Below are 27,953 nucleotides of genomic sequence, written 5' to 3' on the forward strand. Positions count from 1 at the left end.
AGAATTTGACGTAAAATTTGAGATTTATTTTGCATTTTGTTTGAGGTTTGTAGTGAGTGAATCCCGACGAGAGTTGGGCAGGCGACGCGCCGAACCCTAGGGTTCGCCCTTGGGAGAAGCTGGGGCGTCACAGGTGGTATCAGAGTTTAGGTTTTCGATCTCTGTAGTGTATCCTAGACTTGATGTTTAGGATGCCGGACTGTGGGTTTGGTTTGAAATATTAGTGATTCTTGCAGGATGTCTCGACTTGATTGGTACAAGATGGAATGTCGAGGACGACATTGTTTTAAGGAGGGGAGTTTGTGACGCCCCCGAAAGAATGAGTGTGAGAACCGGAAAATTTGAGAGTTGGGCAGGCGACGCGCCGAACCCTAGGGTTCGCCCTTGGGAGAAGCTGGGGCGTCACAGGTGGTATCAGAGTTTAGGCTTTCGATCTCTGTAGTGTATCCTAGACTTGATGTTTAGGATGCCGGACTGTGGGTTTGGTTTGAAATATTAGTGATTCTTGCAGGATGTCTCGACTTGATTGGTACAAGATGGAATGTCGAGGACGACATTGTTTTAAGGAGGGGAGTTTGTGACGCCCCCGAAAGAATGAGTGTGAGAACCGGAAAATTTTTATATATTTTCTGGACATTATTTTGTTTCCTCGTCTATAATTTTGTATCTTTCTTCCATATTTTGATTTTCTATACATTTTTATAAGTAAATATAGTTTCCAAATCATTTTCTTGATACAAGTTATTCCACGTTAATTTTGAAGAGTATTATGAACTTGGGACCCGCTGGTGCGGTAAATGCAATATATTTTTGACAATTTGATGGAGTTTTGTATTAAGTGATATTATTTTACAAGGTGCTAAGAGATAATTAGATGTTACGTATATGGATTAGTATTGGAGAGACAAAAAGATAAGTTTTAAACCAAAAGGTGACATGTGCCACCTTCTTATTCAAAGTTGGACTTTTGACCATCTTACCTTAACTTTACTAAAACCAAAATTTGACCAAAAATCAAGCCATTTCTTCCTTCTCATGGCTGAAACTTTGAGAGCAAGAGAGAGAGAAAAACCTTCATCTTTCACTCCACTTTCTTACTTCAATCTTGAGTTTTAACCGATGGAATTGCAAATCACTCCATAAAAGTTGGTTACTAAGGAGATTCCAAGGTCTTGGTGGAGTTATTTTGGAGAAGGAACCACTAAGCTACTACCTTTTGTGAGTTATCAAGGTACGGTGTGTAAAGATTCATTGTTTGTTTCCAATAATGGTGAATTCATGACTTGTGGTGGTTAGATATGTGATTTTATGGAAGATTTTATGGATTAGAGTGAAGTTAGCTAAATTTCTGATTTTATGGAGATTTTTCTGATTTTATATGATTATCATGGTTTAATAATGATATGATGGTTGGTAATGGTGTAAAATGAAGCTTGTATATGTTAGTTGAAGTTGTTTGCGGAAGATTTCGGTTTTATGCGGAAATTCCTGGTTAGAATTTTGAATCTGCCCTGTTCTGACCGGATTTATTCGAGCATGTTAGAGGCAGAATAAGACTTAGGTTAAAACATGAAAGTTGTAGCAAATGGTGTTAACTAGTTTCCTACAAAATTTCAGCTAGATCCGAGCACTGTAACATGTGAAATGACTGAAATACCCTTGACTGCCCATGAACCCTGTTCCGCGCCCAGATTTCTGTTTTCATTTAGTTTTCCATTTTTGACCCCTGAAAATGCATGATTTGGCTTTGGAGGTCTTCATAATAAATGTAGGTTTATGTCTTGGCTTCGAAACGCCATAAGATTCGTTTCAATCCGATAAGTGTAGCTTCAGTTATGGATATTGTGCCGAAAGGTGTATTTGTTAGTCTATGATGTGTATGTGGTTGATTTGAGATGAAATGATGTTGCTTGTAGGATGGAAAAGTAAGGAACTTAAGGGGATATGCTGTCCGATCTTTGAAAGCATTTGATTGTTTTGAGTTTGAGTTGAAGGGTTTGGATTTGGGCAAGGCAATGATATATGATGGATGGTTTCTGAGCCGTGGAGGTGAGTGACCCTAAACTGTTTCCAAAGTTACTTTTGAACGTTTTCTTGCATTATTTACTCGATTTCATATCATGAGTGTTTGCATGTGGTCCATGCCATGTTTTGGCTCAAATGAGTGTTTGGAATTCGTGTGCTGGACACCAACGTCTCCACCACTTCAATGAGTTCATGACATTATCTGGAACACCAACGTTGCTCCCTCTTATTGTTAAACGTTAAAGGATCTATTTGAGCGTTGGGTGTTTAAGTGCAACGATTTCACTGGCTCACGAGAGCAATAAACGGATATTTGATGACTGAATCATGACATCATCGAAATGCATTATTGTGAAATATGTTTTCTTACTACTTTTATTGGTTACTCACTGAGCTTCTAACTCACCCCAAAACTGTTTTATTCCCCTCCACAGGACTCGAGGCAAAGGATGTGCTTGTAGTACTTATTCACGTGACTGGATGGCCTATATTTTGTACAGTTTAGATTTGGAATTCCTCCTGTATAATAGCTGGTATCAAGGATCAGAGTGGCGCAGCGGAAGCGTGGGCGCTTCGCTTACGATATGTAATTCTTGGAGAATTTGACGTAAAATTTGAGATTTATTTTGCATTTTGTTTGAGGTTTGTAGTGAGTGAATCCCGACGAGAGTTGGGCAGGCGACGCGCCGAACCCTAGGGTTCGCCCTTGGGAGAAGCTGGGGCGTCACAGGTGGTATCAGAGTTTAGGCTTTCGATCTCTGTAGTGTATCCTAGACTTGATGTTTAGGATGCCGGACTGTGGGTTTGGTTTGAAATATTAGTGATTCTTGCAGGATGTCTCGACTTGATTGGTACAAGATGGAATGTCGAGGACGACATTGTTTTAAGGAGGGGAGTTTGTGACGCCCCCGAAAGAATGAGTGTGAGAACCGGAAAATTTTTATATATTTTCTGGACATTATTTTGTTTCCTCGTCTATAATTTTGTACCTTTCTTCCATATTTTGATTTTCTATACATTTTTATAAGTAAATATAGTTTCCAAATCATTTTCTTGATACAAGTTATTCCACGTTAATTTTGAAGAGTATTATGAACTTGGGACCCGCTGGTGCGGTAAATGCAATATATTTTTGACAATTTGATGGAGTTTTGTATTAAGTGATATTATTTTACAAGGTGCTAAGAGATAATTAGATGTTACGTATATGGATTAGTATTGGAGAGACAAAAAGATAAGTTTTAAACCAAAAGGTGACATGTGCCACCTTCTTATTCAAAGTTGGACTTTTGACCATCTTACCTTAACTTTACTAAAACCAAAATTTGACCAAAAATCAAGCCATTTCTTCCTTCTCATGGCTGAAACTTAGAGAGCAAGAGAGAGAGAAAAACCTTCATCTTTCACTCCACTTTCTTACTTCAATCTTGAGTTTTAACCGATGGAATTGCAAATCACTCCATAAAAGTTGGTTACTAAGGAGATTCCAAGGTCTTGGTGGAGTTATTTTGGAGAAGGAACCACTAAGCTACTACCTTTTGTGAGTTATCAAGGTACGGTGTGTAAAGATTCATTGTTTGTTTCCAATAATGGTGAATTCATGACTTGTGGTGGTTAGATATGTGATTTTATGGAAGATTTTATGGATTAGAGTGAAGTTAGCTAAATTTCTGATTTTATGGAGATTTTTCTGATTTTATATGATTATCATGGTTTAATAATGATATGATGGTTGGTAATGGTGTAAAATGAAGCTTGTATATGTTAGTTGAAGTTGTTTGCGGAAGATTTCGGTTTTATGCGGAAATTCCTGGTTAGAATTTTGAATCTGCCCTGTTCTGACCGGATTTATTCGAGCATGTTAGAGGCAGAATAAGACTTAGGTTAAAACATGAAAGTTGTAGCAAATGGTGTTAACTAGTTTCCTACAAAATTTCAGCTAGATCCGAGCACTGTAACATGTGAAATGACTGAAATACCCTTGACTGCCCATGAACCCTGTTCCGCGCCCAGATTTCTGTTTTCATTTAGTTTTCCATTTTTGACCCCTGAAAATGCATGATTTGGCTTTGGAGGTCTTCATAATAAATGTAGGTTTATGTCTTGGCTTCGAAACGCCATAAGATTCGTTTCAATCCGATAAGTGTAGCTTCAGTTATGGATATTGTGCCGAAAGGTGTATTTGTTAGTCTATGATGTGTATGTGGTTGATTTGAGATGAAATGATGTTGCTTGTAGGATGGAAAAGTAAGGAACTTAAGGGGATATGCTGTCCGATCTTTGAAAGCATTTGATTGTTTTGAGTTTGAGTTGAAGGGTTTGGATTTGGGCAAGGCAATGATATATGATGGATGGTTTCTGAGCCGTGGAGGTGAGTGACCCTAAACTGTTTCCAAAGTTACTTTTGAACGTTTTCTTGCATTATTTACTCGATTTCATATCATGAGTGTTTGCATGTGGTCCATGCCATGTTTTGGCTCAAATGAGTGTTTGGAATTCGTGTGCTGGACACCAACGTCTCCACCACTTCAATGAGTTCATGACATTATCTGGAACACCAACGTTGCTCCCTCTTATTGTTAAACGTTAAAGGATCTATTTGAGCGTTGGGTGTTTAAGTGCAACGATTTCACTGGCTCACGAGAGCAATAAACGGATATTTGATGACTGAATCATGACATCATCGAAATGCATTATTGTGAAATATGTTTTCTTACTACTTTTATTGGTTACTCACTGAGCTTCTAACTCACCCCAAAACTGTTTTATTCCCCTCCACAGGACTCGAGGCAAAGGATGTGCTTGTAGTACTTATTCACGTGACTGGATGGCCTATATTTTGTACAGTTTAGATTTGGAATTCCTCCTGTATAATAGCTGGTATCAAGGATCAGAGTGGCGCAGCGGAAGCGTGGGCGCTTCGCTTACGATATGTAATTCTTGGAGAATTTGACGTAAAATTTGAGATTTATTTTGCATTTTGTTTGAGGTTTGTAGTGAGTGAATCCCGACGAGAGTTGGGCAGGCGACGCGCCGAACCCTAGGGTTCGCCCTTGGGAGAAGCTGGGGCGTCACAGGTGGTATCAGAGTTTAGGCTTTCGATCTCTGTAGTGTATCCTAGACTTGATGTTTAGGATGCCGGACTGTGGGTTTGGTTTGAAATATTAGTGATTCTTGCAGGATGTCTCGACTTGATTGGTACAAGATGGAATGTCGAGGACGACATTGTTTTAAGGAGGGGAGTTTGTGACGCCCCGAAAGAATGAGTGTGAGAACCGGAAAATTTTTATATATTTTCTGGACATTATTTTGTTTCCTCGTCTATAATTTTGTACCTTTCTTCCATATTTTGATTTTCTATACATTTTTATAAGTAAATATAGTTTCCAAATCATTTTCTTGATACAAGTTATTCCACGTTAATTTTGAAGAGTATTATGAACTTGGGACCCGCTGGTGCGGTAAATGCAATATATTTTTGACAATTTGATGGAGTTTTGTATTAAGTGATATTATTTTACAAGGTGCTAAGAGATAATTAGATGTTACGTATATGGATTAGTATTGGAGAGACAAAAAGATAAGTTTTAAACCAAAAGGTGACATGTGCCACCTTCTTATTCAAAGTTGGACTTTTGACCATCTTACCTTAACTTTACTAAAACCAAAATTTGACCAAAAATCAAGCCATTTCTTCCTTCTCATGGCTGAAACTTAGAGAGCAAGAGAGAGAGAAAAACCTTCATCTTTCACTCCACTTTCTTACTTCAATCTTGAGTTTTAACCGATGGAATTGCAAATCACTCCATAAAAGTTGGTTACTAAGGAGATTCCAAGGTCTTGGTGGAGTTATTTTGGAGAAGGAACCACTAAGCTACTACCTTTTGTGAGTTATCAAGGTACGGTGTGTAAAGATTCATTGTTTGTTTCCAATAATGGTGAATTCATGACTTGTGGTGGTTAGATATGTGATTTTATGGAAGATTTTATGGATTAGAGTGAAGTTAGCTAAATTTCTGATTTTATGGAGATTTTTCTGATTTTATATGATTATCATGGTTTAATAATGATATGATGGTTGGTAATGGTGTAAAATGAAGCTTGTATATGTTAGTTGAAGTTGTTTGCGGAAGATTTCGGTTTTATGCGGAAATTCCAGGTTAGGATTTTGAATCTGCCCTGTTCTGACCGGATTTATTCGAGCATGTTAGAGGCAGAATAAGACTTAGGTTAAAACATGAAAGTTGTAGCAAATGGTGTTAACTAGTTTCCTACAAAATTTCAGCTAGATCCGAGCACTGTAACATGTGAAATGACTGAAATACCCTTGACTGCCCATGAACCCTGTTCCGCGCCCAGATTTCTGTTTTCATGTAGTTTTCCATTTTTGACCCCTGAAAATGCATGATTTGGCTTTGGAGGTCTTCATAATAAATGTAGGTTTATGTCTTGGCTTCGAAACGCCATAAGATTCGTTTCAATCCGATAAGTGTAGCTTCAGTTATGGATATTGTGCCGAAAGGTGTATTTGTTAGTCTATGATGTGTATGTGGTTGATTCATGACATTATCTGGAACACCAACGTTGCTCCCTCTTATTGTTAAACGTTAAAGGATCTATTTGAGCGTTGGGTGTTTAAGTGCAACGATTTCACTGGCTCACGAGAGCAATAAACGGATATTTGATGACTGAATCATGACATCATCGAAATGCATTATTGTGAAATATGTTTTCTTACTACTTTTATTGGTTACTCACTGAGCTTCTAACTCACCCCAAAACTGTTTTATTCCCCTCCACAGGACTCGAGGCAAAGGAAGTGCTTGTAGTACTTATTCACGTGACTGGATGGCCTATATTTTGTACAGTTTAGATTTGGAATTCCTCCTGTATAATAGCTGGTATCAAGGATCAGAGTGGCGCAGCGGAAGCGTGGGCGCTTCGCTTACGATATGTAATTCTTGGAGAATTTGACGTAAAATTTGAGATTTATTTTGCATTTTGTTTGAGGTTTGTAGTGAGTGAATCCCGACGAGAGTTGGGCAGGCGACGCGCCGAACCCTAGGGTTCGCCCTTGGGAGAAGCTGGGGCGTCACAGGTGGTATCAGAGTTTAGGCTTTCGATCTCTGTAGTGTATCCTAGACTTGATGTTTAGGATGCCGGACTGTGGGTTTGGTTTGAAATATTAGTGATTCTTGCAGGATGTCTCGACTTGATTGGTACAAGATGGAATGTCGAGGACGACATTGTTTTAAGGAGGGGAGTTTGTGACGCCCCGAAAGAATGAGTGTGAGAACCGGAAAATTTTTATATATTTTCTGGACATTATTTTGTTTCCTCGTCTATAATTTTGTACCTTTCTTCCATATTTTGATTTTCTATACATTTTTATAAGTAAATATAGTTTCCAAATCATTTTCTTGATACAAGTTATTCCACGTTAATTTTGAAGAGTATTATGAACTTGGGACCCGCTGGTGCGGTAAATGCAATATATTTTTGACAATTTGATGGAGTTTTGTATTAAGTGATATTATTTTACAAGGTGCTAAGAGATAATTAGATGTTACGTATATGGATTAGTATTGGAGAGACAAAAAGATAAGTTTTAAACCAAAAGGTGACATGTGCCACCTTCTTATTCAAAGTTGGACTTTTGACCATCTTACCTTAACTTTACTAAAACCAAAATTTGACCAAAAATCAAGCCATTTCTTCCTTCTCATGGCTGAAACTTAGAGAGCAAGAGAGAGAGAAAAACCTTCATCTTTCACTCCACTTTCTTACTTCAATCTTGAGTTTTAACCGATGGAATTGCAAATCACTCCATAAAAGTTGGTTACTAAGGAGATTCCAAGGTCTTGGTGGAGTTATTTTGGAGAAGGAACCACTAAGCTACTACCTTTTGTGAGTTATCAAGGTACGGTGTGTAAAGATTCATTGTTTGTTTCCAATAATGGTGAATTCATGACTTGTGGTGGTTAGATATGTGATTTTATGGAAGATTTTATGGATTAGAGTGAAGTTAGCTAAATTTCTGATTTTATGGAGATTTTTCTGATTTTATATGATTATCATGGTTTAATCATGATATGATGGTTGGTAATGGTGTAAAATGAAGCTTGTATATGTTAGTTGAAGTTGTTTGCGGAAGATTTCGGTTTTATGCGGAAATTCCAGGTTAGGATTTTGAATCTGCCCTGTTCTGACCGGATTTATTCGAGCATGTTAGAGGCAGAATAAGACTTAGGTTAAAACATGAAAGTTGTAGCAAATGGTGTTAACTAGTTTCCTACAAAATTTCAGCTAGATCCGAGCACTGTAACATGTGAAATGACTGAAATACCCTTGACTGCCCATGAACCCTGTTCCGCGCCCAGATTTCTGTTTTCATGTAGTTTTCCATTTTTGACCCCTGAAAATGCATGATTTGGCTTTGGAGGTCTTCATAATAAATGTAGGTTTATGTCTTGGCTTCGAAACGCCATAAGATTCGTTTCAATCCGATAAGTGTAGCTTCAGTTATGGATATTGTGCCGAAAGGTGTATTTGTTAGTCTATGATGTGTATGTGGTTGATTTGAGATGAAATGATGTTGCTTGTAGGATGGAAAAGTAAGGAACTTAAGGGGATATGCTGTCCGATCTTTGAAAGCATTTGATTGTTTTGAGTTTGAGTTGAAGGGTTTGGATTTGGGCAAGGCAATGATATATGATGGATGGTTTCTGAGCCGTGGAGGTGAGTGACCCTAAACTGTTTCCAAAGTTACTTTTGAACGTTTTCTTGCATTATTTACTCGATTTCATATCATGAGTGTTTGCATGTGGTCCATGCCATGTTTTGGCTCAAATGAGTGTTTGGAATTCGTGTGCTGGACACCAACGTCTCCACCACTTCAATGAGTTCATGACATTATCTGGAACACCAACGTTGCTCCCTCTTATTGTTAAACGTTAAAGGATCTATTTGAGCGTTGGGTGTTTAAGTGCAACGATTTCACTGGCTCACGAGAGCAATAAACGGATATTTGATGACTGAATCATGACATCATCGAAATGCATTATTGTGAAATATGTTTTCTTACTACTTTTATTGGTTACTCACTGAGCTTCTAACTCACCCCAAAACTGTTTTATTCCCCTCCACAGGACTCGAGGCAAAGGAAGTGCTTGTAGTACTTATTCACGTGACTGGATGGCCTATATTTTGTACAGTTTAGATTTGGAATTCCTCCTGTATAATAGCTGGTATCAAGGATCAGAGTGGCGCAGCGGAAGCGTGGGCGCTTCGCTTACGATATGTAATTCTTGGAGAATTTGACGTAAAATTTGAGATTTATTTTGCATTTTGTTTGAGGTTTGTAGTGAGTGAATCCCGACGAGAGTTGGGCAGGCGACGCGCCGAACCCTAGGGTTCGCCCTTGGGAGAAGCTGGGGCGTCACAGGTGGTATCAGAGTTTAGGCTTTCGATCTCTGTAGTGTATCCTAGACTTGATGTTTAGGATGCCGGACTGTGGGTTTGGTTTGAAATATTAGTGATTCTTGCAGGATGTCTCGACTTGATTGGTACAAGATGGAATGTCGAGGACGACATTGTTTTAAGGAGGGGAGTTTGTGACGCCCCGAAAGAATGAGTGTGAGAACCGGAAAATTTTTATATATTTTCTGGACATTATTTTGTTTCCTCGTCTATAATTTTGTACCTTTCTTCCATATTTTGATTTTCTATACATTTTTATAAGTAAATATAGTTTCCAAATCATTTTCTTGATACAAGTTATTCCACGTTAATTTTGAAGAGTATTATGAACTTGGGACCCGCTGGTGCGGTAAATGCAATATATTTTTGACAATTTGATGGAGTTTTGTATTAAGTGATATTATTTTACAAGGTGCTAAGAGATAATTAGATGTTACGTATATGGATTAGTATTGGAGAGACAAAAAGATAAGTTTTAAACCAAAAGGTGACATGTGCCACCTTCTTATTCAAAGTTGGACTTTTGACCATCTTACCTTAACTTTACTAAAACCAAAATTTGACCAAAAATCAAGCCATTTCTTCCTTCTCATGGCTGAAACTTAGAGAGCAAGAGAGAGAGAAAAACCTTCATCTTTCACTCCACTTTCTTACTTCAATCTTGAGTTTTAACCGATGGAATTGCAAATCACTCCATAAAAGTTGGTTACTAAGGAGATTCCAAGGTCTTGGTGGAGTTATTTTGGAGAAGGAACCACTAAGCTACTACCTTTTGTGAGTTATCAAGGTACGGTGTGTAAAGATTCATTGTTTGTTTCCAATAATGGTGAATTCATGACTTGTGGTGGTTAGATATGTGATTTTATGGAAGATTTTATGGATTAGAGTGAAGTTAGCTAAATTTCTGATTTTATGGAGATTTTTCTGATTTTATATGATTATCATGGTTTAATCATGATATGATGGTTGGTAATGGTGTAAAATGAAGCTTGTATATGTTAGTTGAAGTTGTTTGCGGAAGATTTCGGTTTTATGCGGAAATTCCAGGTTAGGATTTTGAATCTGCCCTGTTCTGACCGGATTTATTCGAGCATGTTAGAGGCAGAATAAGACTTAGGTTAAAACATGAAAGTTGTAGCAAATGGTGTTAACTAGTTTCCTACAAAATTTCAGCTAGATCCGAGCACTGTAACATGTGAAATGACTGAAATACCCTTGACTGCCCATGAACCCTGTTCCGCGCCCAGATTTCTGTTTTCATGTAGTTTTCCATTTTTGACCCCTGAAAATGCATGATTTGGCTTTGGAGGTCTTCATAATAAATGTAGGTTTATGTCTTGGCTTCGAAACGCCATAAGATTCGTTTCAATCCGATAAGTGTAGCTTCAGTTATGGATATTGTGCCGAAAGGTGTATTTGTTAGTCTATGATGTGTATGTGGTTGATTTGAGATGAAATGATGTTGCTTGTAGGATGGAAAAGTAAGGAACTTAAGGGGATATGCTGTCCGATCTTTGAAAGCATTTGATTGTTTTGAGTTTGAGTTGAAGGGTTTGGATTTGGGCAAGGCAATGATATATGATGGATGGTTTCTGAGCCGTGGAGGTGAGTGACCCTAAACTGTTTCCAAAGTTACTTTTGAACGTTTTCTTGCATTATTTACTCGATTTCATATCATGAGTGTTTGCATGTGGTCCATGCCATGTTTTGGCTCAAATGAGTGTTTGGAATTCGTGTGCTGGACACCAACGTCTCCACCACTTCAATGAGTTCATGACATTATCTGGAACACCAACGTTGCTCCCTCTTATTGTTAAACGTTAAAGGATCTATTTGAGCGTTGGGTGTTTAAGTGCAACGATTTCACTGGCTCACGAGAGCAATAAACGGATATTTGATGACTGAATCATGACATCATCGAAATGCATTATTGTGAAATATGTTTTCTTACTACTTTTATTGGTTACTCACTGAGCTTCTAACTCACCCCAAAACTGTTTTATTCCCCTCCACAGGACTCGAGGCAAAGGAAGTGCTTGTAGTACTTATTCACGTGACTGGATGGCCTATATTTTGTACAGTTTAGATTTGGAATTCCTCCTGTATAATAGCTGGTATCAAGGATCAGAGTGGCGCAGCGGAAGCGTGGGCGCTTCGCTTACGATATGTAATTCTTGGAGAATTTGACGTAAAATTTGAGATTTATTTTGCATTTTGTTTGAGGTTTGTAGTGAGTGAATCCCGACGAGAGTTGGGCAGGCGACGCGCCGAACCCTAGGGTTCGCCCTTGGGAGAAGCTGGGGCGTCACAGGTGGTATCAGAGTTTAGGCTTTCGATCTCTGTAGTGTATCCTAGACTTGATGTTTAGGATGCCGGACTGTGGGTTTGGTTTGAAATATTAGTGATTCTTGCAGGATGTCTCGACTTGATTGGTACAAGATGGAATGTCGAGGACGACATTGTTTTAAGGAGGGGAGTTTGTGACGCCCCGAAAGAATGAGTGTGAGAACCGGAAAATTTTTATATATTTTCTGGACATTATTTTGTTTCCTCGTCTATAATTTTGTACCTTTCTTCCATATTTTGATTTTCTATACATTTTTATAAGTAAATATAGTTTCCAAATCATTTTCTTGATACAAGTTATTCCACGTTAATTTTGAAGAGTATTATGAACTTGGGACCCGCTGGTGCGGTAAATGCAATATATTTTTGACAATTTGATGGAGTTTTGTATTAAGTGATATTATTTTACAAGGTGCTAAGAGATAATTAGATGTTACGTATATGGATTAGTATTGGAGAGACAAAAAGATAAGTTTTAAACCAAAAGGTGACATGTGCCACCTTCTTATTCAAAGTTGGACTTTTGACCATCTTACCTTAACTTTACTAAAACCAAAATTTGACCAAAAATCAAGCCATTTCTTCCTTCTCATGGCTGAAACTTAGAGAGCAAGAGAGAGAGAAAAACCTTCATCTTTCACTCCACTTTCTTACTTCAATCTTGAGTTTTAACCGATGGAATTGCAAATCACTCCATAAAAGTTGGTTACTAAGGAGATTCCAAGGTCTTGGTGGAGTTATTTTGGAGAAGGAACCACTAAGCTACTACCTTTTGTGAGTTATCAAGGTACGGTGTGTAAAGATTCATTGTTTGTTTCCAATAATGGTGAATTCATGACTTGTGGTGGTTAGATATGTGATTTTATGGAAGATTTTATGGATTAGAGTGAAGTTAGCTAAATTTCTGATTTTATGGAGATTTTTCTGATTTTATATGATTATCATGGTTTAATCATGATATGATGGTTGGTAATGGTGTAAAATGAAGCTTGTATATGTTAGTTGAAGTTGTTTGCGGAAGATTTCGGTTTTATGCGGAAATTCCAGGTTAGGATTTTGAATCTGCCCTGTTCTGACCGGATTTATTCGAGCATGTTAGAGGCAGAATAAGACTTAGGTTAAAACATGAAAGTTGTAGCAAATGGTGTTAACTAGTTTCCTACAAAATTTCAGCTAGATCCGAGCACTGTAACATGTGAAATGACTGAAATACCCTTGACTGCCCATGAACCCTGTTCCGCGCCCAGATTTCTGTTTTCATGTAGTTTTCCATTTTTGACCCCTGAAAATGCATGATTTGGCTTTGGAGGTCTTCATAATAAATGTAGGTTTATGTCTTGGCTTCGAAACGCCATAAGATTCGTTTCAATCCGATAAGTGTAGCTTCAGTTATGGATATTGTGCCGAAAGGTGTATTTGTTAGTCTATGATGTGTATGTGGTTGATTTGAGATGAAATGATGTTGCTTGTAGGATGGAAAAGTAAGGAACTTAAGGGGATATGCTGTCCGATCTTTGAAAGCATTTGATTGTTTTGAGTTTGAGTTGAAGGGTTTGGATTTGGGCAAGGCAATGATATATGATGGATGGTTTCTGAGCCGTGGAGGTGAGTGACCCTAAACTGTTTCCAAAGTTACTTTTGAACGTTTTCTTGCATTATTTACTCGATTTCATATCATGAGTGTTTGCATGTGGTCCATGCCATGTTTTGGCTCAAATGAGTGTTTGGAATTCGTGTGCTGGACACCAACGTCTCCACCACTTCAATGAGTTCATGACATTATCTGGAACACCAACGTTGCTCCCTCTTATTGTTAAACGTTAAAGGATCTATTTGAGCGTTGGGTGTTTAAGTGCAACGATTTCACTGGCTCACGAGAGCAATAAACGGATATTTGATGACTGAATCATGACATCATCGAAATGCATTATTGTGAAATATGTTTTCTTACTACTTTTATTGGTTACTCACTGAGCTTCTAACTCACCCCAAAACTGTTTTATTCCCCTCCACAGGACTCGAGGCAAAGGAAGTGCTTGTAGTACTTATTCACGTGACTGGATGGCCTATATTTTGTACAGTTTAGATTTGGAATTCCTCCTGTATAATAGCTGGTATCAAGGATCAGAGTGGCGCAGCGGAAGCGTGGGCGCTTCGCTTACGATATGTAATTCTTGGAGAATTTGACGTAAAATTTGAGATTTATTTTGCATTTTGTTTGAGGTTTGTAGTGAGTGAATCCCGACGAGAGTTGGGCAGGCGACGCGCCGAACCCTAGGGTTCGCCCTTGGGAGAAGCTGGGGCGTCACAGGTGGTATCAGAGTTTAGGCTTTCGATCTCTGTAGTGTATCCTAGACTTGATGTTTAGGATGCCGGACTGTGGGTTTGGTTTGAAATATTAGTGATTCTTGCAGGATGTCTCGACTTGATTGGTACAAGATGGAATGTCGAGGACGACATTGTTTTAAGGAGGGGAGTTTGTGACGCCCCGAAAGAATGAGTGTGAGAACCGGAAAATTTTTATATATTTTCTGGACATTATTTTGTTTCCTCGTCTATAATTTTGTACCTTTCTTCCATATTTTGATTTTCTATACATTTTTATAAGTAAATATAGTTTCCAAATCATTTTCTTGATACAAGTTATTCCACGTTAATTTTGAAGAGTATTATGAACTTGGGACCCGCTGGTGCGGTAAATGCAATATATTTTTGACAATTTGATGGAGTTTTGTATTAAGTGATATTATTTTACAAGGTGCTAAGAGGTAATTAGATGTTACGTATATGGATTAGTATTGGAGAGACAAAAAGATAAGTTTTAAACCAAAAGGTGACATGTGCCACCTTCTTATTCAAAGTTGGACTTTTGACCATCTTACCTTAACTTTACTAAAACCAAAATTTGACCAAAAATCAAGCCATTTCTTCCTTCTCATGGCTGAAACTTAGAGAGCAAGAGAGAGAGAAAAACCTTCATCTTTCACTCCACTTTCTTACTTCAATCTTGAGTTTTAACCGATGGAATTGCAAATCACTCCATAAAAGTTGGTTACTAAGGAGATTCCAAGGTCTTGGTGGAGTTATTTTGGAGAAGGAACCACTAAGCTACTACCTTTTGTGAGTTATCAAGGTACGGTGTGTAAAGATTCATTGTTTGTTTCCAATAATGGTGAATTCATGACTTGTGGTGGTTAGATATGTGATTTTATGGAAGATTTTATGGATTAGAGTGAAGTTAGCTAAATTTCTGATTTTATGGAGATTTTTCTGATTTTATATGATTATCATGGTTTAATCATGATATGATGGTTGGTAATGGTGTAAAATGAAGCTTGTATATGTTAGTTGAAGTTGTTTGCGGAAGATTTCGGTTTTATGCGGAAATTCCAGGTTAGGATTTTGAATCTGCCCTGTTCTGACCGGATTTATTCGAGCATGTTAGAGGCAGAATAAGACTTAGGTTAAAACATGAAAGTTGTAGCAAATGGTGTTAACTAGTTTCCTACAAAATTTCAGCTAGATCCGAGCACTGTAACATGTGAAATGACTGAAATACCCTTGACTGCCCATGAACCCTGTTCCGCGCCCAGATTTCTGTTTTCATGTAGTTTTCCATTTTTGACCCCTGAAAATGCATGATTTGGCTTTGGAGGTCTTCATAATAAATGTAGGTTTATGTCTTGGCTTCGAAACGCCATAAGATTCGTTTCAATCCGATAAGTGTAGCTTCAGTTATGGATATTGTGCCGAAAGGTGTATTTGTTAGTCTATGATGTGTATGTGGTTGATTTGAGATGAAATGATGTTGCTTGTAGGATGGAAAAGTAAGGAACTTAAGGGGATATGCTGTCCGATCTTTGAAAGCATTTGATTGTTTTGAGTTTGAGTTGAAGGGTTTGGATTTGGGCAAGGCAATGATATATGATGGATGGTTTCTGAGCCGTGGAGGTGAGTGACCCTAAACTGTTTCCAAAGTTACTTTTGAACGTTTTCTTGCATTATTTACTCGATTTCATATCATGAGTGTTTGCATGTGGTCCATGCCATGTTTTGGCTCAAATGAGTGTTTGGAATTCGTGTGCTGGACACCAACGTCTCCACCACTTCAATGAGTTCATGACATTATCTGGAACACCAACGTTGCTCCCTCTTATTGTTAAACGTTAAAGGATCTATTTGAGCGTTGGGTGTTTAAGTGCAACGATTTCACTGGCTCACGAGAGCAATAAACGGATATTTGATGACTGAATCATGACATCATCGAAATGCATTATTGTGAAATATGTTTTCTTACTACTTTTATTGGTTACTCACTGAGCTTCTAACTCACCCCAAAACTGTTTTATTCCCCTCCACAGGACTCGAGGCAAAGGAAGTGCTTGTAGTACTTATTCACGTGACTGGATGGCCTATATTTTGTACAGTTTAGATTTGGAATTCCTCCTGTATAATAGCTGGTATCAAGGATCAGAGTGGCGCAGCGGAAGCGTGGGCGCTTCGCTTACGATATGTAATTCTTGGAGAATTTGACGTAAAATTTGAGATTTATTTTGCATTTTGTTTGAGGTTTGTAGTGAGTGAATCCCGACGAGAGTTGGGCAGGCGACGCGCCGAACCCTAGGGTTCGCCCTTGGGAGAAGCTGGGGCGTCACAGGTGGTATCAGAGTTTAGGCTTTCGATCTCTGTAGTGTATCCTAGACTTGATGTTTAGGATGCCGGACTGTGGGTTTGGTTTGAAATATTAGTGATTCTTGCAGGATGTCTCGACTTGATTGGTACAAGATGGAATGTCGAGGACGACATTGTTTTAAGGAGGGGAGTTTGTGACGCCCCGAAAGAATGAGTGTGAGAACCGGAAAATTTTTATATATTTTCTGGACATTATTTTGTTTCATCGTCTATAATTTTGTACCTTTCTTCCATATTTTGATTTTCTATACATTTTTATAAGTAAATATAGTTTCCAAATCATTTTCTTGATACAAGTTATTCCACGTTAATTTTGAAGAGTATTATGAACTTGGGACCCGCTGGTGCGGTAAATGCAATATATTTTTGACAATTTGATGGAGTTTTGTATTAAGTGATATTATTTTACAAGGTGCTAAGAGGTAATTAGATGTTACGTATATGGATTAGTATTGGAGAGACAAAAAGATAAGTTTTAAACCAAAAGGTGACATGTGCCACCTTCTTATTCAAAGTTGGACTTTTGACCATCTTACCTTAACTTTACTAAAACCAAAATTTGACCAAAAATCAAGCCATTTCTTCCTTCTCATGGCTGAAACTTAGAGAGCAAGAGAGAGAGAAAAACCTTCATCTTTCACTCCACTTTCTTACTTCAATCTTGAGTTTTAACCGATGGAATTGCAAATCACTCCATAAAAGTTGGTTACTAAGGAGATTCCAAGGTCTTGGTGGAGTTATTTTGGAGAAGGAACCACTAAGCTACTACCTTTTGTGAGTTATCAAGGTACGGTGTGTAAAGATTCATTGTTTGTTTCCAATAATGGTGAATTCATGACTTGTGGTGGTTAGATATGTGATTTTATGGAAGATTTTATGGATTAGAGTGAAGTTAGCTAAATTTCTGATTTTATGGAGATTTTTCTGATTTTATATGATTATCATGGTTTAATCATGATATGATGGTTGGTAATGGTGTAAAATGAAGCTTGTATATGTTAGTTGAAGTTGTTTGCGGAAGATTTCGGTTTTATGCGGAAATTCCAGGTTAGGATTTTGAATCTGCCCTGTTCTGACCGGATTTATTCGAGCATGTTAGAGGCAGAATAAGACTTAGGTTAAAACATGAAAGTTGTAGCAAATGGTGTTAACTAGTTTCCTACAAAATTTCAGCTAGATCCGAGCACTGTAACATGTGAAATGACTGAAATACCCTTGACTGCCCATGAACCCTGTTCCGCGCCCAGATTTCTGTTTTCATGTAGTTTTCCATTTTTGACCCCTGAAAATGCATGATTTGGCTTTGGAGGTCTTCATAATAAATGTAGGTTTATGTCTTGGCTTCGAAACGCCATAAGATTCGTTTCAATCCGATAAGTGTAGCTTCAGTTATGGATATTGTGCCGAAAGGTGTATTTGTTAGTCTATGATGTGTATGTGGTTGATTTGAGATGAAATGATGTTGCTTGTAGGATGGAAAAGTAAGGAACTTAAGGGGATATGCTGTCCGATCTTTGAAAGCATTTGATTGTTTTGAGTTTGAGTTGAAGGGTTTGGATTTGGGCAAGGCAATGATATATGATGGATGGTTTCTGAGCCGTGGAGGTGAGTGACCCTAAACTGTTTCCAAAGTTACTTTTGAACGTTTTCTTGCATTATTTACTCGATTTCATATCATGAGTGTTTGCATGTGGTCCATGCCATGTTTTGGCTCAAATGAGTGTTTGGAATTCGTGTGCTGGACACCAACGTCTCCACCACTTCAATGAGTTCATGACATTATCTGGAACACCAACGTTGCTCCCTCTTATTGTTAAACGTTAAAGGATCTATTTGAGCGTTGGGTGTTTAAGTGCAACGATTTCACTGGCTCACGAGAGCAATAAACGGATATTTGATGACTGAATCATGACATCATCGAAATGCATTATTGTGAAATATGTTTTCTTACTACTTTTATTGGTTACTCACTGAGCTTCTAACTCACCCCAAAACTGTTTTATTCCCCTCCACAGGACTCGAGGCAAAGGAAGTGCTTGTAGTACTTATTCACGTGACTGGATGGCCTATATTTTGTACAGTTTAGATTTGGAATTCCTCCTGTATAATAGCTGGTATCAAGGATCAGAGTGGCGCAGCGGAAGCGTGGGCGCTTCGCTTACGATATGTAATTCTTGGAGAATTTGACGTAAAATTTGAGATTTATTTTGCATTTTGTTTGAGGTTTGTAGTGAGTGAATCCCGACGAGAGTTGGGCAGGCGACGCGCCGAACCCTAGGGTTCGCCCTTGGGAGAAGCTGGGGCGTCACAGGTGGTATCAGAGTTTAGGCTTTCGATCTCTGTAGTGTATCCTAGACTTGATGTTTAGGATGCCGGACTGTGGGTTTGGTTTGAAATATTAGTGATTCTTGCAGGATGTCTCGACTTGATTGGTACAAGATGGAATGTCGAGGACGACATTGTTTTAAGGAGGGGAGTTTGTGACGCCCCGAAAGAATGAGTGTGAGAACCGGAAAATTTTTATATATTTTCTGGACATTATTTTGTTTCATCGTCTATAATTTTGTACCTTTCTTCCATATTTTGATTTTCTATACATTTTTATAAGTAAATATAGTTTCCAAATCATTTTCTTGATACAAGTTATTCCACGTTAATTTTGAAGAGTATTATGAACTTGGGACCCGCTGGTGCGGTAAATGCAATATATTTTTGACAATTTGATGGAGTTTTGTATTAAGTGATATTATTTTACAAGGTGCTAAGAGGTAATTAGATGTTACGTATATGGATTAGTATTGGAGAGACAAAAAGATAAGTTTTAAACCAAAAGGTGACATGTGCCACCTTCTTATTCAAAGTTGGACTTTTGACCATCTTACCTTAACTTTACTAAAACCAAAATTTGACCAAAAATCAAGCCATTTCTTCCTTCTCATGGCTGAAACTTAGAGAGCAAGAGAGAGAGAAAAACCTTCATCTTTCACTCCACTTTCTTACTTCAATCTTGAGTTTTAACCGATGGAATTGCAAATCACTCCATAAAAGTTGGTTACTAAGGAGATTCCAAGGTCTTGGTGGAGTTATTTTGGAGAAGGAACCACTAAGCTACTACCTTTTGTGAGTTATCAAGGTACGGTGTGTAAAGATTCATTGTTTGTTTCCAATAATGGTGAATTCATGACTTGTGGTGGTTAGATATGTGATTTTATGGAAGATTTTATGGATTAGAGTGAAGTTAGCTAAATTTCTGATTTTATGGAGATTTTTCTGATTTTATATGATTATCATGGTTTAATCATGATATGATGGTTGGTAATGGTGTAAAATGAAGCTTGTATATGTTAGTTGAAGTTGTTTGCGGAAGATTTCGGTTTTATGCGGAAATTCCAGGTTAGGATTTTGAATCTGCCCTGTTCTGACCGGATTTATTCGAGCATGTTAGAGGCAGAATAAGACTTAGGTTAAAACATGAAAGTTGTAGCAAATGGTGTTAACTAGTTTCCTACAAAATTTCAGCTAGATCCGAGCACTGTAACATGTGAAATGACTGAAATACCCTTGACTGCCCATGAACCCTGTTCCGCGCCCAGATTTCTGTTTTCATGTAGTTTTCCATTTTTGACCCCTGAAAATGCATGATTTGGCTTTGGAGGTCTTCATAATAAATGTAGGTTTATGTCTTGGCTTCGAAACGCCATAAGATTCGTTTCAATCCGATAAGTGTAGCTTCAGTTATGGATATTGTGCCGAAAGGTGTATTTGTTAGTCTATGATGTGTATGTGGTTGATTTGAGATGAAATGATGTTGCTTGTAGGATGGAAAAGTAAGGAACTTAAGGGGATATGCTGTCCGATCTTTGAAAGCATTTGATTGTTTTGAGTTTGAGTTGAAGGGTTTGGATTTGGGCAAGGCAATGATATATGATGGATGGTTTCTGAGCCGTGGAGGTGAGTGACCCTAAACTGTTTCCAAAGTTACTTTTGAACGTTTTCTTGCATTATTTACTCGATTTCATATCATGAGTGTTTGCATGTGGTCCATGCCATGTTTTGGCTCAAATGAGTGTTTGGAATTCGTGTGCTGGACACCAACGTCTCCACCACTTCAATGAGTTCATGACATTATCTGGAACACCAACGTTGCTCCCTCTTATTGTTAAACGTTAAAGGATCTATTTGAGCGTTGGGTGTTTAAGTGCAACGATTTCACTGGCTCACGAGAGCAATAAACGGATATTTGATGACTGAATCATGACATCATCGAAATGCATTATTGTGAAATATGTTTTCTTACTACTTTTATTGGTTACTCACTGAGCTTCTAACTCACCCCAAAACTGTTTTATTCCCCTCCACAGGACTCGAGGCAAAGGAAGTGCTTGTAGTACTTATTCACGTGACTGGATGGCCTATATTTTGTACAGTTTAGATTTGGAATTCCTCCTGTATAATAGCTGGTATCAAGGATCAGAGTGGCGCAGCGGAAGCGTGGGCGCTTCGCTTACGATATGTAATTCTTGGAGAATTTGACGTAAAATTTGAGATTTATTTTGCATTTTGTTTGAGGTTTGTAGTGAGTGAATCCCGACGAGAGTTGGGCAGGCGACGCGCCGAACCCTAGGGTTCGCCCTTGGGAGAAGCTGGGGCGTCACAGGTGGTATCAGAGTTTAGGCTTTCGATCTCTGTAGTGTATCCTAGACTTGATGTTTAGGATGCCGGACTGTGGGTTTGGTTTGAAATATTAGTGATTCTTGCAGGATGTCTCGACTTGATTGGTACAAGATGGAATGTCGAGGACGACATTGTTTTAAGGAGGGGAGTTTGTGACGCCCCGAAAGAATGAGTGTGAGAACCGGAAAATTTTTATATATTTTCTGGACATTATTTTGTTTCATCGTCTATAATTTTGTACCTTTCTTCCATATTTTGATTTTCTATACATTTTTATAAGTAAATATAGTTTCCAAATCATTTTCTTGATACAAGTTATTCCACGTTAATTTTGAAGAGTATTATGAACTTGGGACCCGCTGGTGCGGTAAATGCAATATATTTTTGACAATTTGATGGAGTTTTGTATTAAGTGATATTATTTTACAAGGTGCTAAGAGGTAATTAGATGTTACGTATATGGATTAGTATTGGAGAGACAAAAAGATAAGTTTTAAACCAAAAGGTGACATGTGCCACCTTCTTATTCAAAGTTGGACTTTTGACCATCTTACCTTAACTTTACTAAAACCAAAATTTGACCAAAAATCAAGCCATTTCTTCCTTCTCATGGCTGAAACTTAGAGAGCAAGAGAGAGAGAAAAACCTTCATCTTTCACTCCACTTTCTTACTTCAATCTTGAGTTTTAACCGATGGAATTGCAAATCACTCCATAAAAGTTGGTTACTAAGGAGATTCCAAGGTCTTGGTGGAGTTATTTTGGAGAAGGAACCACTAAGCTACTACCTTTTGTGAGTTATCAAGGTACGGTGTGTAAAGATTCATTGTTTGTTTCCAATAATGGTGAATTCATGACTTGTGGTGGTTAGATATGTGATTTTATGGAAGATTTTATGGATTAGAGTGAAGTTAGCTAAATTTCTGATTTTATGGAGATTTTTCTGATTTTATATGATTATCATGGTTTAATCATGATATGATGGTTGGTAATGGTGTAAAATGAAGCTTGTATATGTTAGTTGAAGTTGTTTGCGGAAGATTTCGGTTTTATGCGGAAATTCCAGGTTAGGATTTTGAATCTGCCCTGTTCTGACCGGATTTATTCGAGCATGTTAGAGGCAGAATAAGACTTAGGTTAAAACATGAAAGTTGTAGCAAATGGTGTTAACTAGTTTCCTACAAAATTTCAGCTAGATCCGAGCACTGTAACATGTGAAATGACTGAAATACCCTTGACTGCCCATGAACCCTGTTCCGCGCCCAGATTTCTGTTTTCATGTAGTTTTCCATTTTTGACCCCTGAAAATGCATGATTTGGCTTTGGAGGTCTTCATAATAAATGTAGGTTTATGTCTTGGCTTCGAAACGCCATAAGATTCGTTTCAATCCGATAAGTGTAGCTTCAGTTATGGATATTGTGCCGAAAGGTGTATTTGTTAGTCTATGATGTGTATGTGGTTGATTTGAGATGAAATGATGTTGCTTGTAGGATGGAAAAGTAAGGAACTTAAGGGGATATGCTGTCCGATCTTTGAAAGCATTTGATTGTTTTGAGTTTGAGTTGAAGGGTTTGGATTTGGGCAAGGCAATGATATATGATGGATGGTTTCTGAGCCGTGGAGGTGAGTGACCCTAAACTGTTTCCAAAGTTACTTTTGAACGTTTTCTTGCATTATTTACTCGATTTCATATCATGAGTGTTTGCATGTGGTCCATGCCATGTTTTGGCTCAAATGAGTGTTTGGAATTCGTGTGCTGGACACCAACGTCTCCACCACTTCAATGAGTTCATGACATTATCTGGAACACCAACGTTGCTCCCTCTTATTGTTAAACGTTAAAGGATCTATTTGAGCGTTGGGTGTTTAAGTGCAACGATTTCACTGGCTCACGAGAGCAATAAACGGATATTTGATGACTGAATCATGACATCATCGAAATGCATTATTGTGAAATATGTTTTCTTACTACTTTTATTGGTTACTCACTGAGCTTCTAACTCACCCCAAAACTGTTTTATTCCCCTCCACAGGACTCGAGGCAAAGGAAGTGCTTGTAGTACTTATTCACGTGACTGGATGGCCTATATTTTGTACAGTTTAGATTTGGAATTCCTCCTGTATAATAGCTGGTATCAAGGATCAGAGTGGCGCAGCGGAAGCGTGGGCGCTTCGCTTACGATATGTAATTCTTGGAGAATTTGACGTAAAATTTGAGATTTATTTTGCATTTTGTTTGAGGTTTGTAGTGAGTGAATCCCGACGAGAGTTGGGCAGGCGACGCGCCGAACCCTAGGGTTCGCCCTTGGGAGAAGCTGGGGCGTCACAGGTGGTATCAGAGTTTAGGCTTTCGATCTCTGTAGTGTATCCTAGACTTGATGTTTAGGATGCCGGACTGTGGGTTTGGTTTGAAATATTAGTGATTCTTGCAGGATGTCTCGACTTGATTGGTACAAGATGGAATGTCGAGGACGACATTGTTTTAAGGAGGGGAGTTTGTGACGCCCCGAAAGAATGAGTGTGAGAACCGGAAAATTTTTATATATTTTCTGGACATTATTTTGTTTCATCGTCTATAATTTTGTACCTTTCTTCCATATTTTGATTTTCTATACATTTTTATAAGTAAATATAGTTTCCAAATCATTTTCTTGATACAAGTTATTCCACGTTAATTTTGAAGAGTATTATGAACTTGGGACCCGCTGGTGCGGTAAATGCAATATATTTTTGACAATTTGATGGAGTTTTGTATTAAGTGATATTATTTTACAAGGTGCTAAGAGGTAATTAGATGTTACGTATATGGATTAGTATTGGAGAGACAAAAAGATAAGTTTTAAACCAAAAGGTGACATGTGCCACCTTCTTATTCAAAGTTGGACTTTTGACCATCTTACCTTAACTTTACTAAAACCAAAATTTGACCAAAAATCAAGCCATTTCTTCCTTCTCATGGCTGAAACTTAGAGAGCAAGAGAGAGAGAAAAACCTTCATCTTTCACTCCACTTTCTTACTTCAATCTTGAGTTTTAACCGATGGAATTGCAAATCACTCCATAAAAGTTGGTTACTAAGGAGATTCCAAGGTCTTGGTGGAGTTATTTTGGAGAAGGAACCACTAAGCTACTACCTTTTGTGAGTTATCAAGGTACGGTGTGTAAAGATTCATTGTTTGTTTCCAATAATGGTGAATTCATGACTTGTGGTGGTTAGATATGTGATTTTATGGAAGATTTTATGGATTAGAGTGAAGTTAGCTAAATTTCTGATTTTATGGAGATTTTTCTGATTTTATATGATTATCATGGTTTAATCATGATATGATGGTTGGTAATGGTGTAAAATGAAGCTTGTATATGTTAGTTGAAGTTGTTTGCGGAAGATTTCGGTTTTATGCGGAAATTCCAGGTTAGGATTTTGAATCTGCCCTGTTCTGACCGGATTTATTCGAGCATGTTAGAGGCAGAATAAGACTTAGGTTAAAACATGAAAGTTGTAGCAAATGGTGTTAACTAGTTTCCTACAAAATTTCAGCTAGATCCGAGCACTGTAACATGTGAAATGACTGAAATACCCTTGACTGCCCATGAACCCTGTTCCGCGCCCAGATTTCTGTTTTCATGTAGTTTTCCATTTTTGACCCCTGAAAATGCATGATTTGGCTTTGGAGGTCTTCATAATAAATGTAGGTTTATGTCTTGGCTTCGAAACGCCATAAGATTCGTTTCAATCCGATAAGTGTAGCTTCAGTTATGGATATTGTGCCGAAAGGTGTATTTGTTAGTCTATGATGTGTATGTGGTTGATTTGAGATGAAATGATGTTGCTTGTAGGATGGAAAAGTAAGGAACTTAAGGGGATATGCTGTCCGATCTTTGAAAGCATTTGATTGTTTTGAGTTTGAGTTGAAGGGTTTGGATTTGGGCAAGGCAATGATATATGATGGATGGTTTCTGAGCCGTGGAGGTGAGTGACCCTAAACTGTTTCCAAAGTTACTTTTGAACGTTTTCTTGCATTATTTACTCGATTTCATATCATGAGTGTTTGCATGTGGTCCATGCCATGTTTTGGCTCAAATGAGTGTTTGGAATTCGTGTGCTGGACACCAACGTCTCCACCACTTCAATGAGTTCATGACATTATCTGGAACACCAACGTTGCTCCCTCTTATTGTTAAACGTTAAAGGATCTATTTGAGCGTTGGGTGTTTAAGTGCAACGATTTCACTGGCTCACGAGAGCAATAAACGGATATTTGATGACTGAATCATGACATCATCGAAATGCATTATTGTGAAATATGTTTTCTTACTACTTTTATTGGTTACTCACTGAGCTTCTAACTCACCCCAAAACTGTTTTATTCCCCTCCACAGGACTCGAGGCAAAGGAAGTGCTTGTAGTACTTATTCACGTGACTGGATGGCCTATATTTTGTACAGTTTAGATTTGGAATTCCTCCTGTATAATAGCTGGTATCAAGGATCAGAGTGGCGCAGCGGAAGCGTGGGCGCTTCGCTTACGATATGTAATTCTTGGAGAATTTGACGTAAAATTTGAGATTTATTTTGCATTTTGTTTGAGGTTTGTAGTGAGTGAATCCCGACGAGAGTTGGGCAGGCGACGCGCCGAACCCTAGGGTTCGCCCTTGGGAGAAGCTGGGGCGTCACAGGTGGTATCAGAGTTTAGGCTTTCGATCTCTGTAGTGTATCCTAGACTTGATGTTTAGGATGCCGGACTGTGGGTTTGGTTTGAAATATTAGTGATTCTTGCAGGATGTCTCGACTTGATTGGTACAAGATGGAATGTCGAGGACGACATTGTTTTAAGGAGGGGAGTTTGTGACGCCCCGAAAGAATGAGTGTGAGAACCGGAAAATTTTTATATATTTTCTGGACATTATTTTGTTTCATCGTCTATAATTTTGTACCTTTCTTCCATATTTTGATTTTCTATACATTTTTATAAGTAAATATAGTTTCCAAATCATTTTCTTGATACAAGTTATTCCACGTTAATTTTGAAGAGTATTATGAACTTGGGACCCGCTGGTGCGGTAAATGCAATATATTTTTGACAATTTGATGGAGTTTTGTATTAAGTGATATTATTTTACAAGGTGCTAAGAGGTAATTAGATGTTACGTATATGGATTAGTATTGGAGAGACAAAAAGATAAGTTTTAAACCAAAAGGTGACATGTGCCACCTTCTTATTCAAAGTTGGACTTTTGACCATCTTACCTTAACTTTACTAAAACCAAAATTTGACCAAAAATCAAGCCATTTCTTCCTTCTCATGGCTGAAACTTAGAGAGCAAGAGAGAGAGAAAAACCTTCATCTTTCACTCCACTTTCTTACTTCAATCTTGAGTTTTAACCGATGGAATTGCAAATCACTCCATAAAAGTTGGTTACTAAGGAGATTCCAAGGTCTTGGTGGAGTTATTTTGGAGAAGGAACCACTAAGCTACTACCTTTTGTGAGTTATCAAGGTACGGTGTGTAAAGATTCATTGTTTGTTTCCAATAATGGTGAATTCATGACTTGTGGTGGTTAGATATGTGATTTTATGGAAGATTTTATGGATTAGAGTGAAGTTAGCTAAATTTCTGATTTTATGGAGATTTTTCTGATTTTATATGATTATCATGGTTTAATCATGATATGATGGTTGGTAATGGTGTAAAATGAATCTTGTATATGTTAGTTGAAGTTGTTTGCGGAAGATTTCGGTTTTATGCGGAAATTCCAGGTTAGGATTTTGAATCTGCCCTGTTCTGACCGGATTTATTCGAGCATGTTAGAGGCAGAATAAGACTTAGGTTAAAACATGAAAGTTGTAGCAAATGGTGTTAACTAGTTTCCTACAAAATTTCAGCTAGATCCGAGCACTGTAACATGTGAAATGACTGAAATACCCTTGACTGCCCATGAACCCTGTTCCGCGCCCAGATTTCTGTTTTCATGTAGTTTTCCATTTTTGACCCCTGAAAATGCATGATTTGGCTTTGGAGGTCTTCATAATAAATGTAGGTTTATGTCTTGGCTTCGAAACGCCATAAGATTCGTTTCAATCCGATAAGTGTAGCTTCAGTTATGGATATTGTGCCGAAAGGTGTATTTGTTAGTCTATGATGTGTATGTGGTTGATTTGAGATGAAATGATGTTGCTTGTAGGATGGAAAAGTAAGGAACTTAAGGGGATATGCTGTCCGATCTTTGAAAGCATTTGATTGTTTTGAGTTTGAGTTGAAGGGTTTGGATTTGGGCAAGGCAATGATATATGATGGATGGTTTCTGAGCCGTGGAGGTGAGTGACCCTAAACTGTTTCCAAAGTTACTTTTGAACGTTTTCTTGCATTATTTACTCGATTTCATATCATGAGTGTTTGCATGTGGTCCATGCCATGTTTTGGCTCAAATGAGTGTTTGGAATTCGTGTGCTGGACACCAACGTCTCCACCACTTCAATGAGTTCATGACATTATCTGGAACACCAACGTTGCTCCCTCTTATTGTTAAACGTTAAAGGATCTATTTGAGCGTTGGGTGTTTAAGTGCAACGATTTCACTGGCTCACGAGAGCAATAAACGGATATTTGATGACTGAATCATGACATCATCGAAATGCATTATTGTGAAATATGTTTTCTTACTACTTTTATTGGTTACTCACTGAGCTTCTAACTCACCCCAAAACTGTTTTATTCCCCTCCACAGGACTCGAGGCAA

This window comes from Coffea arabica, chromosome 7e (assembly GCF_036785885.1).
Source record: "Coffea arabica cultivar ET-39 chromosome 7e, Coffea Arabica ET-39 HiFi, whole genome shotgun sequence".
Taxonomy (NCBI): domain Eukaryota; kingdom Viridiplantae; phylum Streptophyta; class Magnoliopsida; order Gentianales; family Rubiaceae; genus Coffea; species Coffea arabica.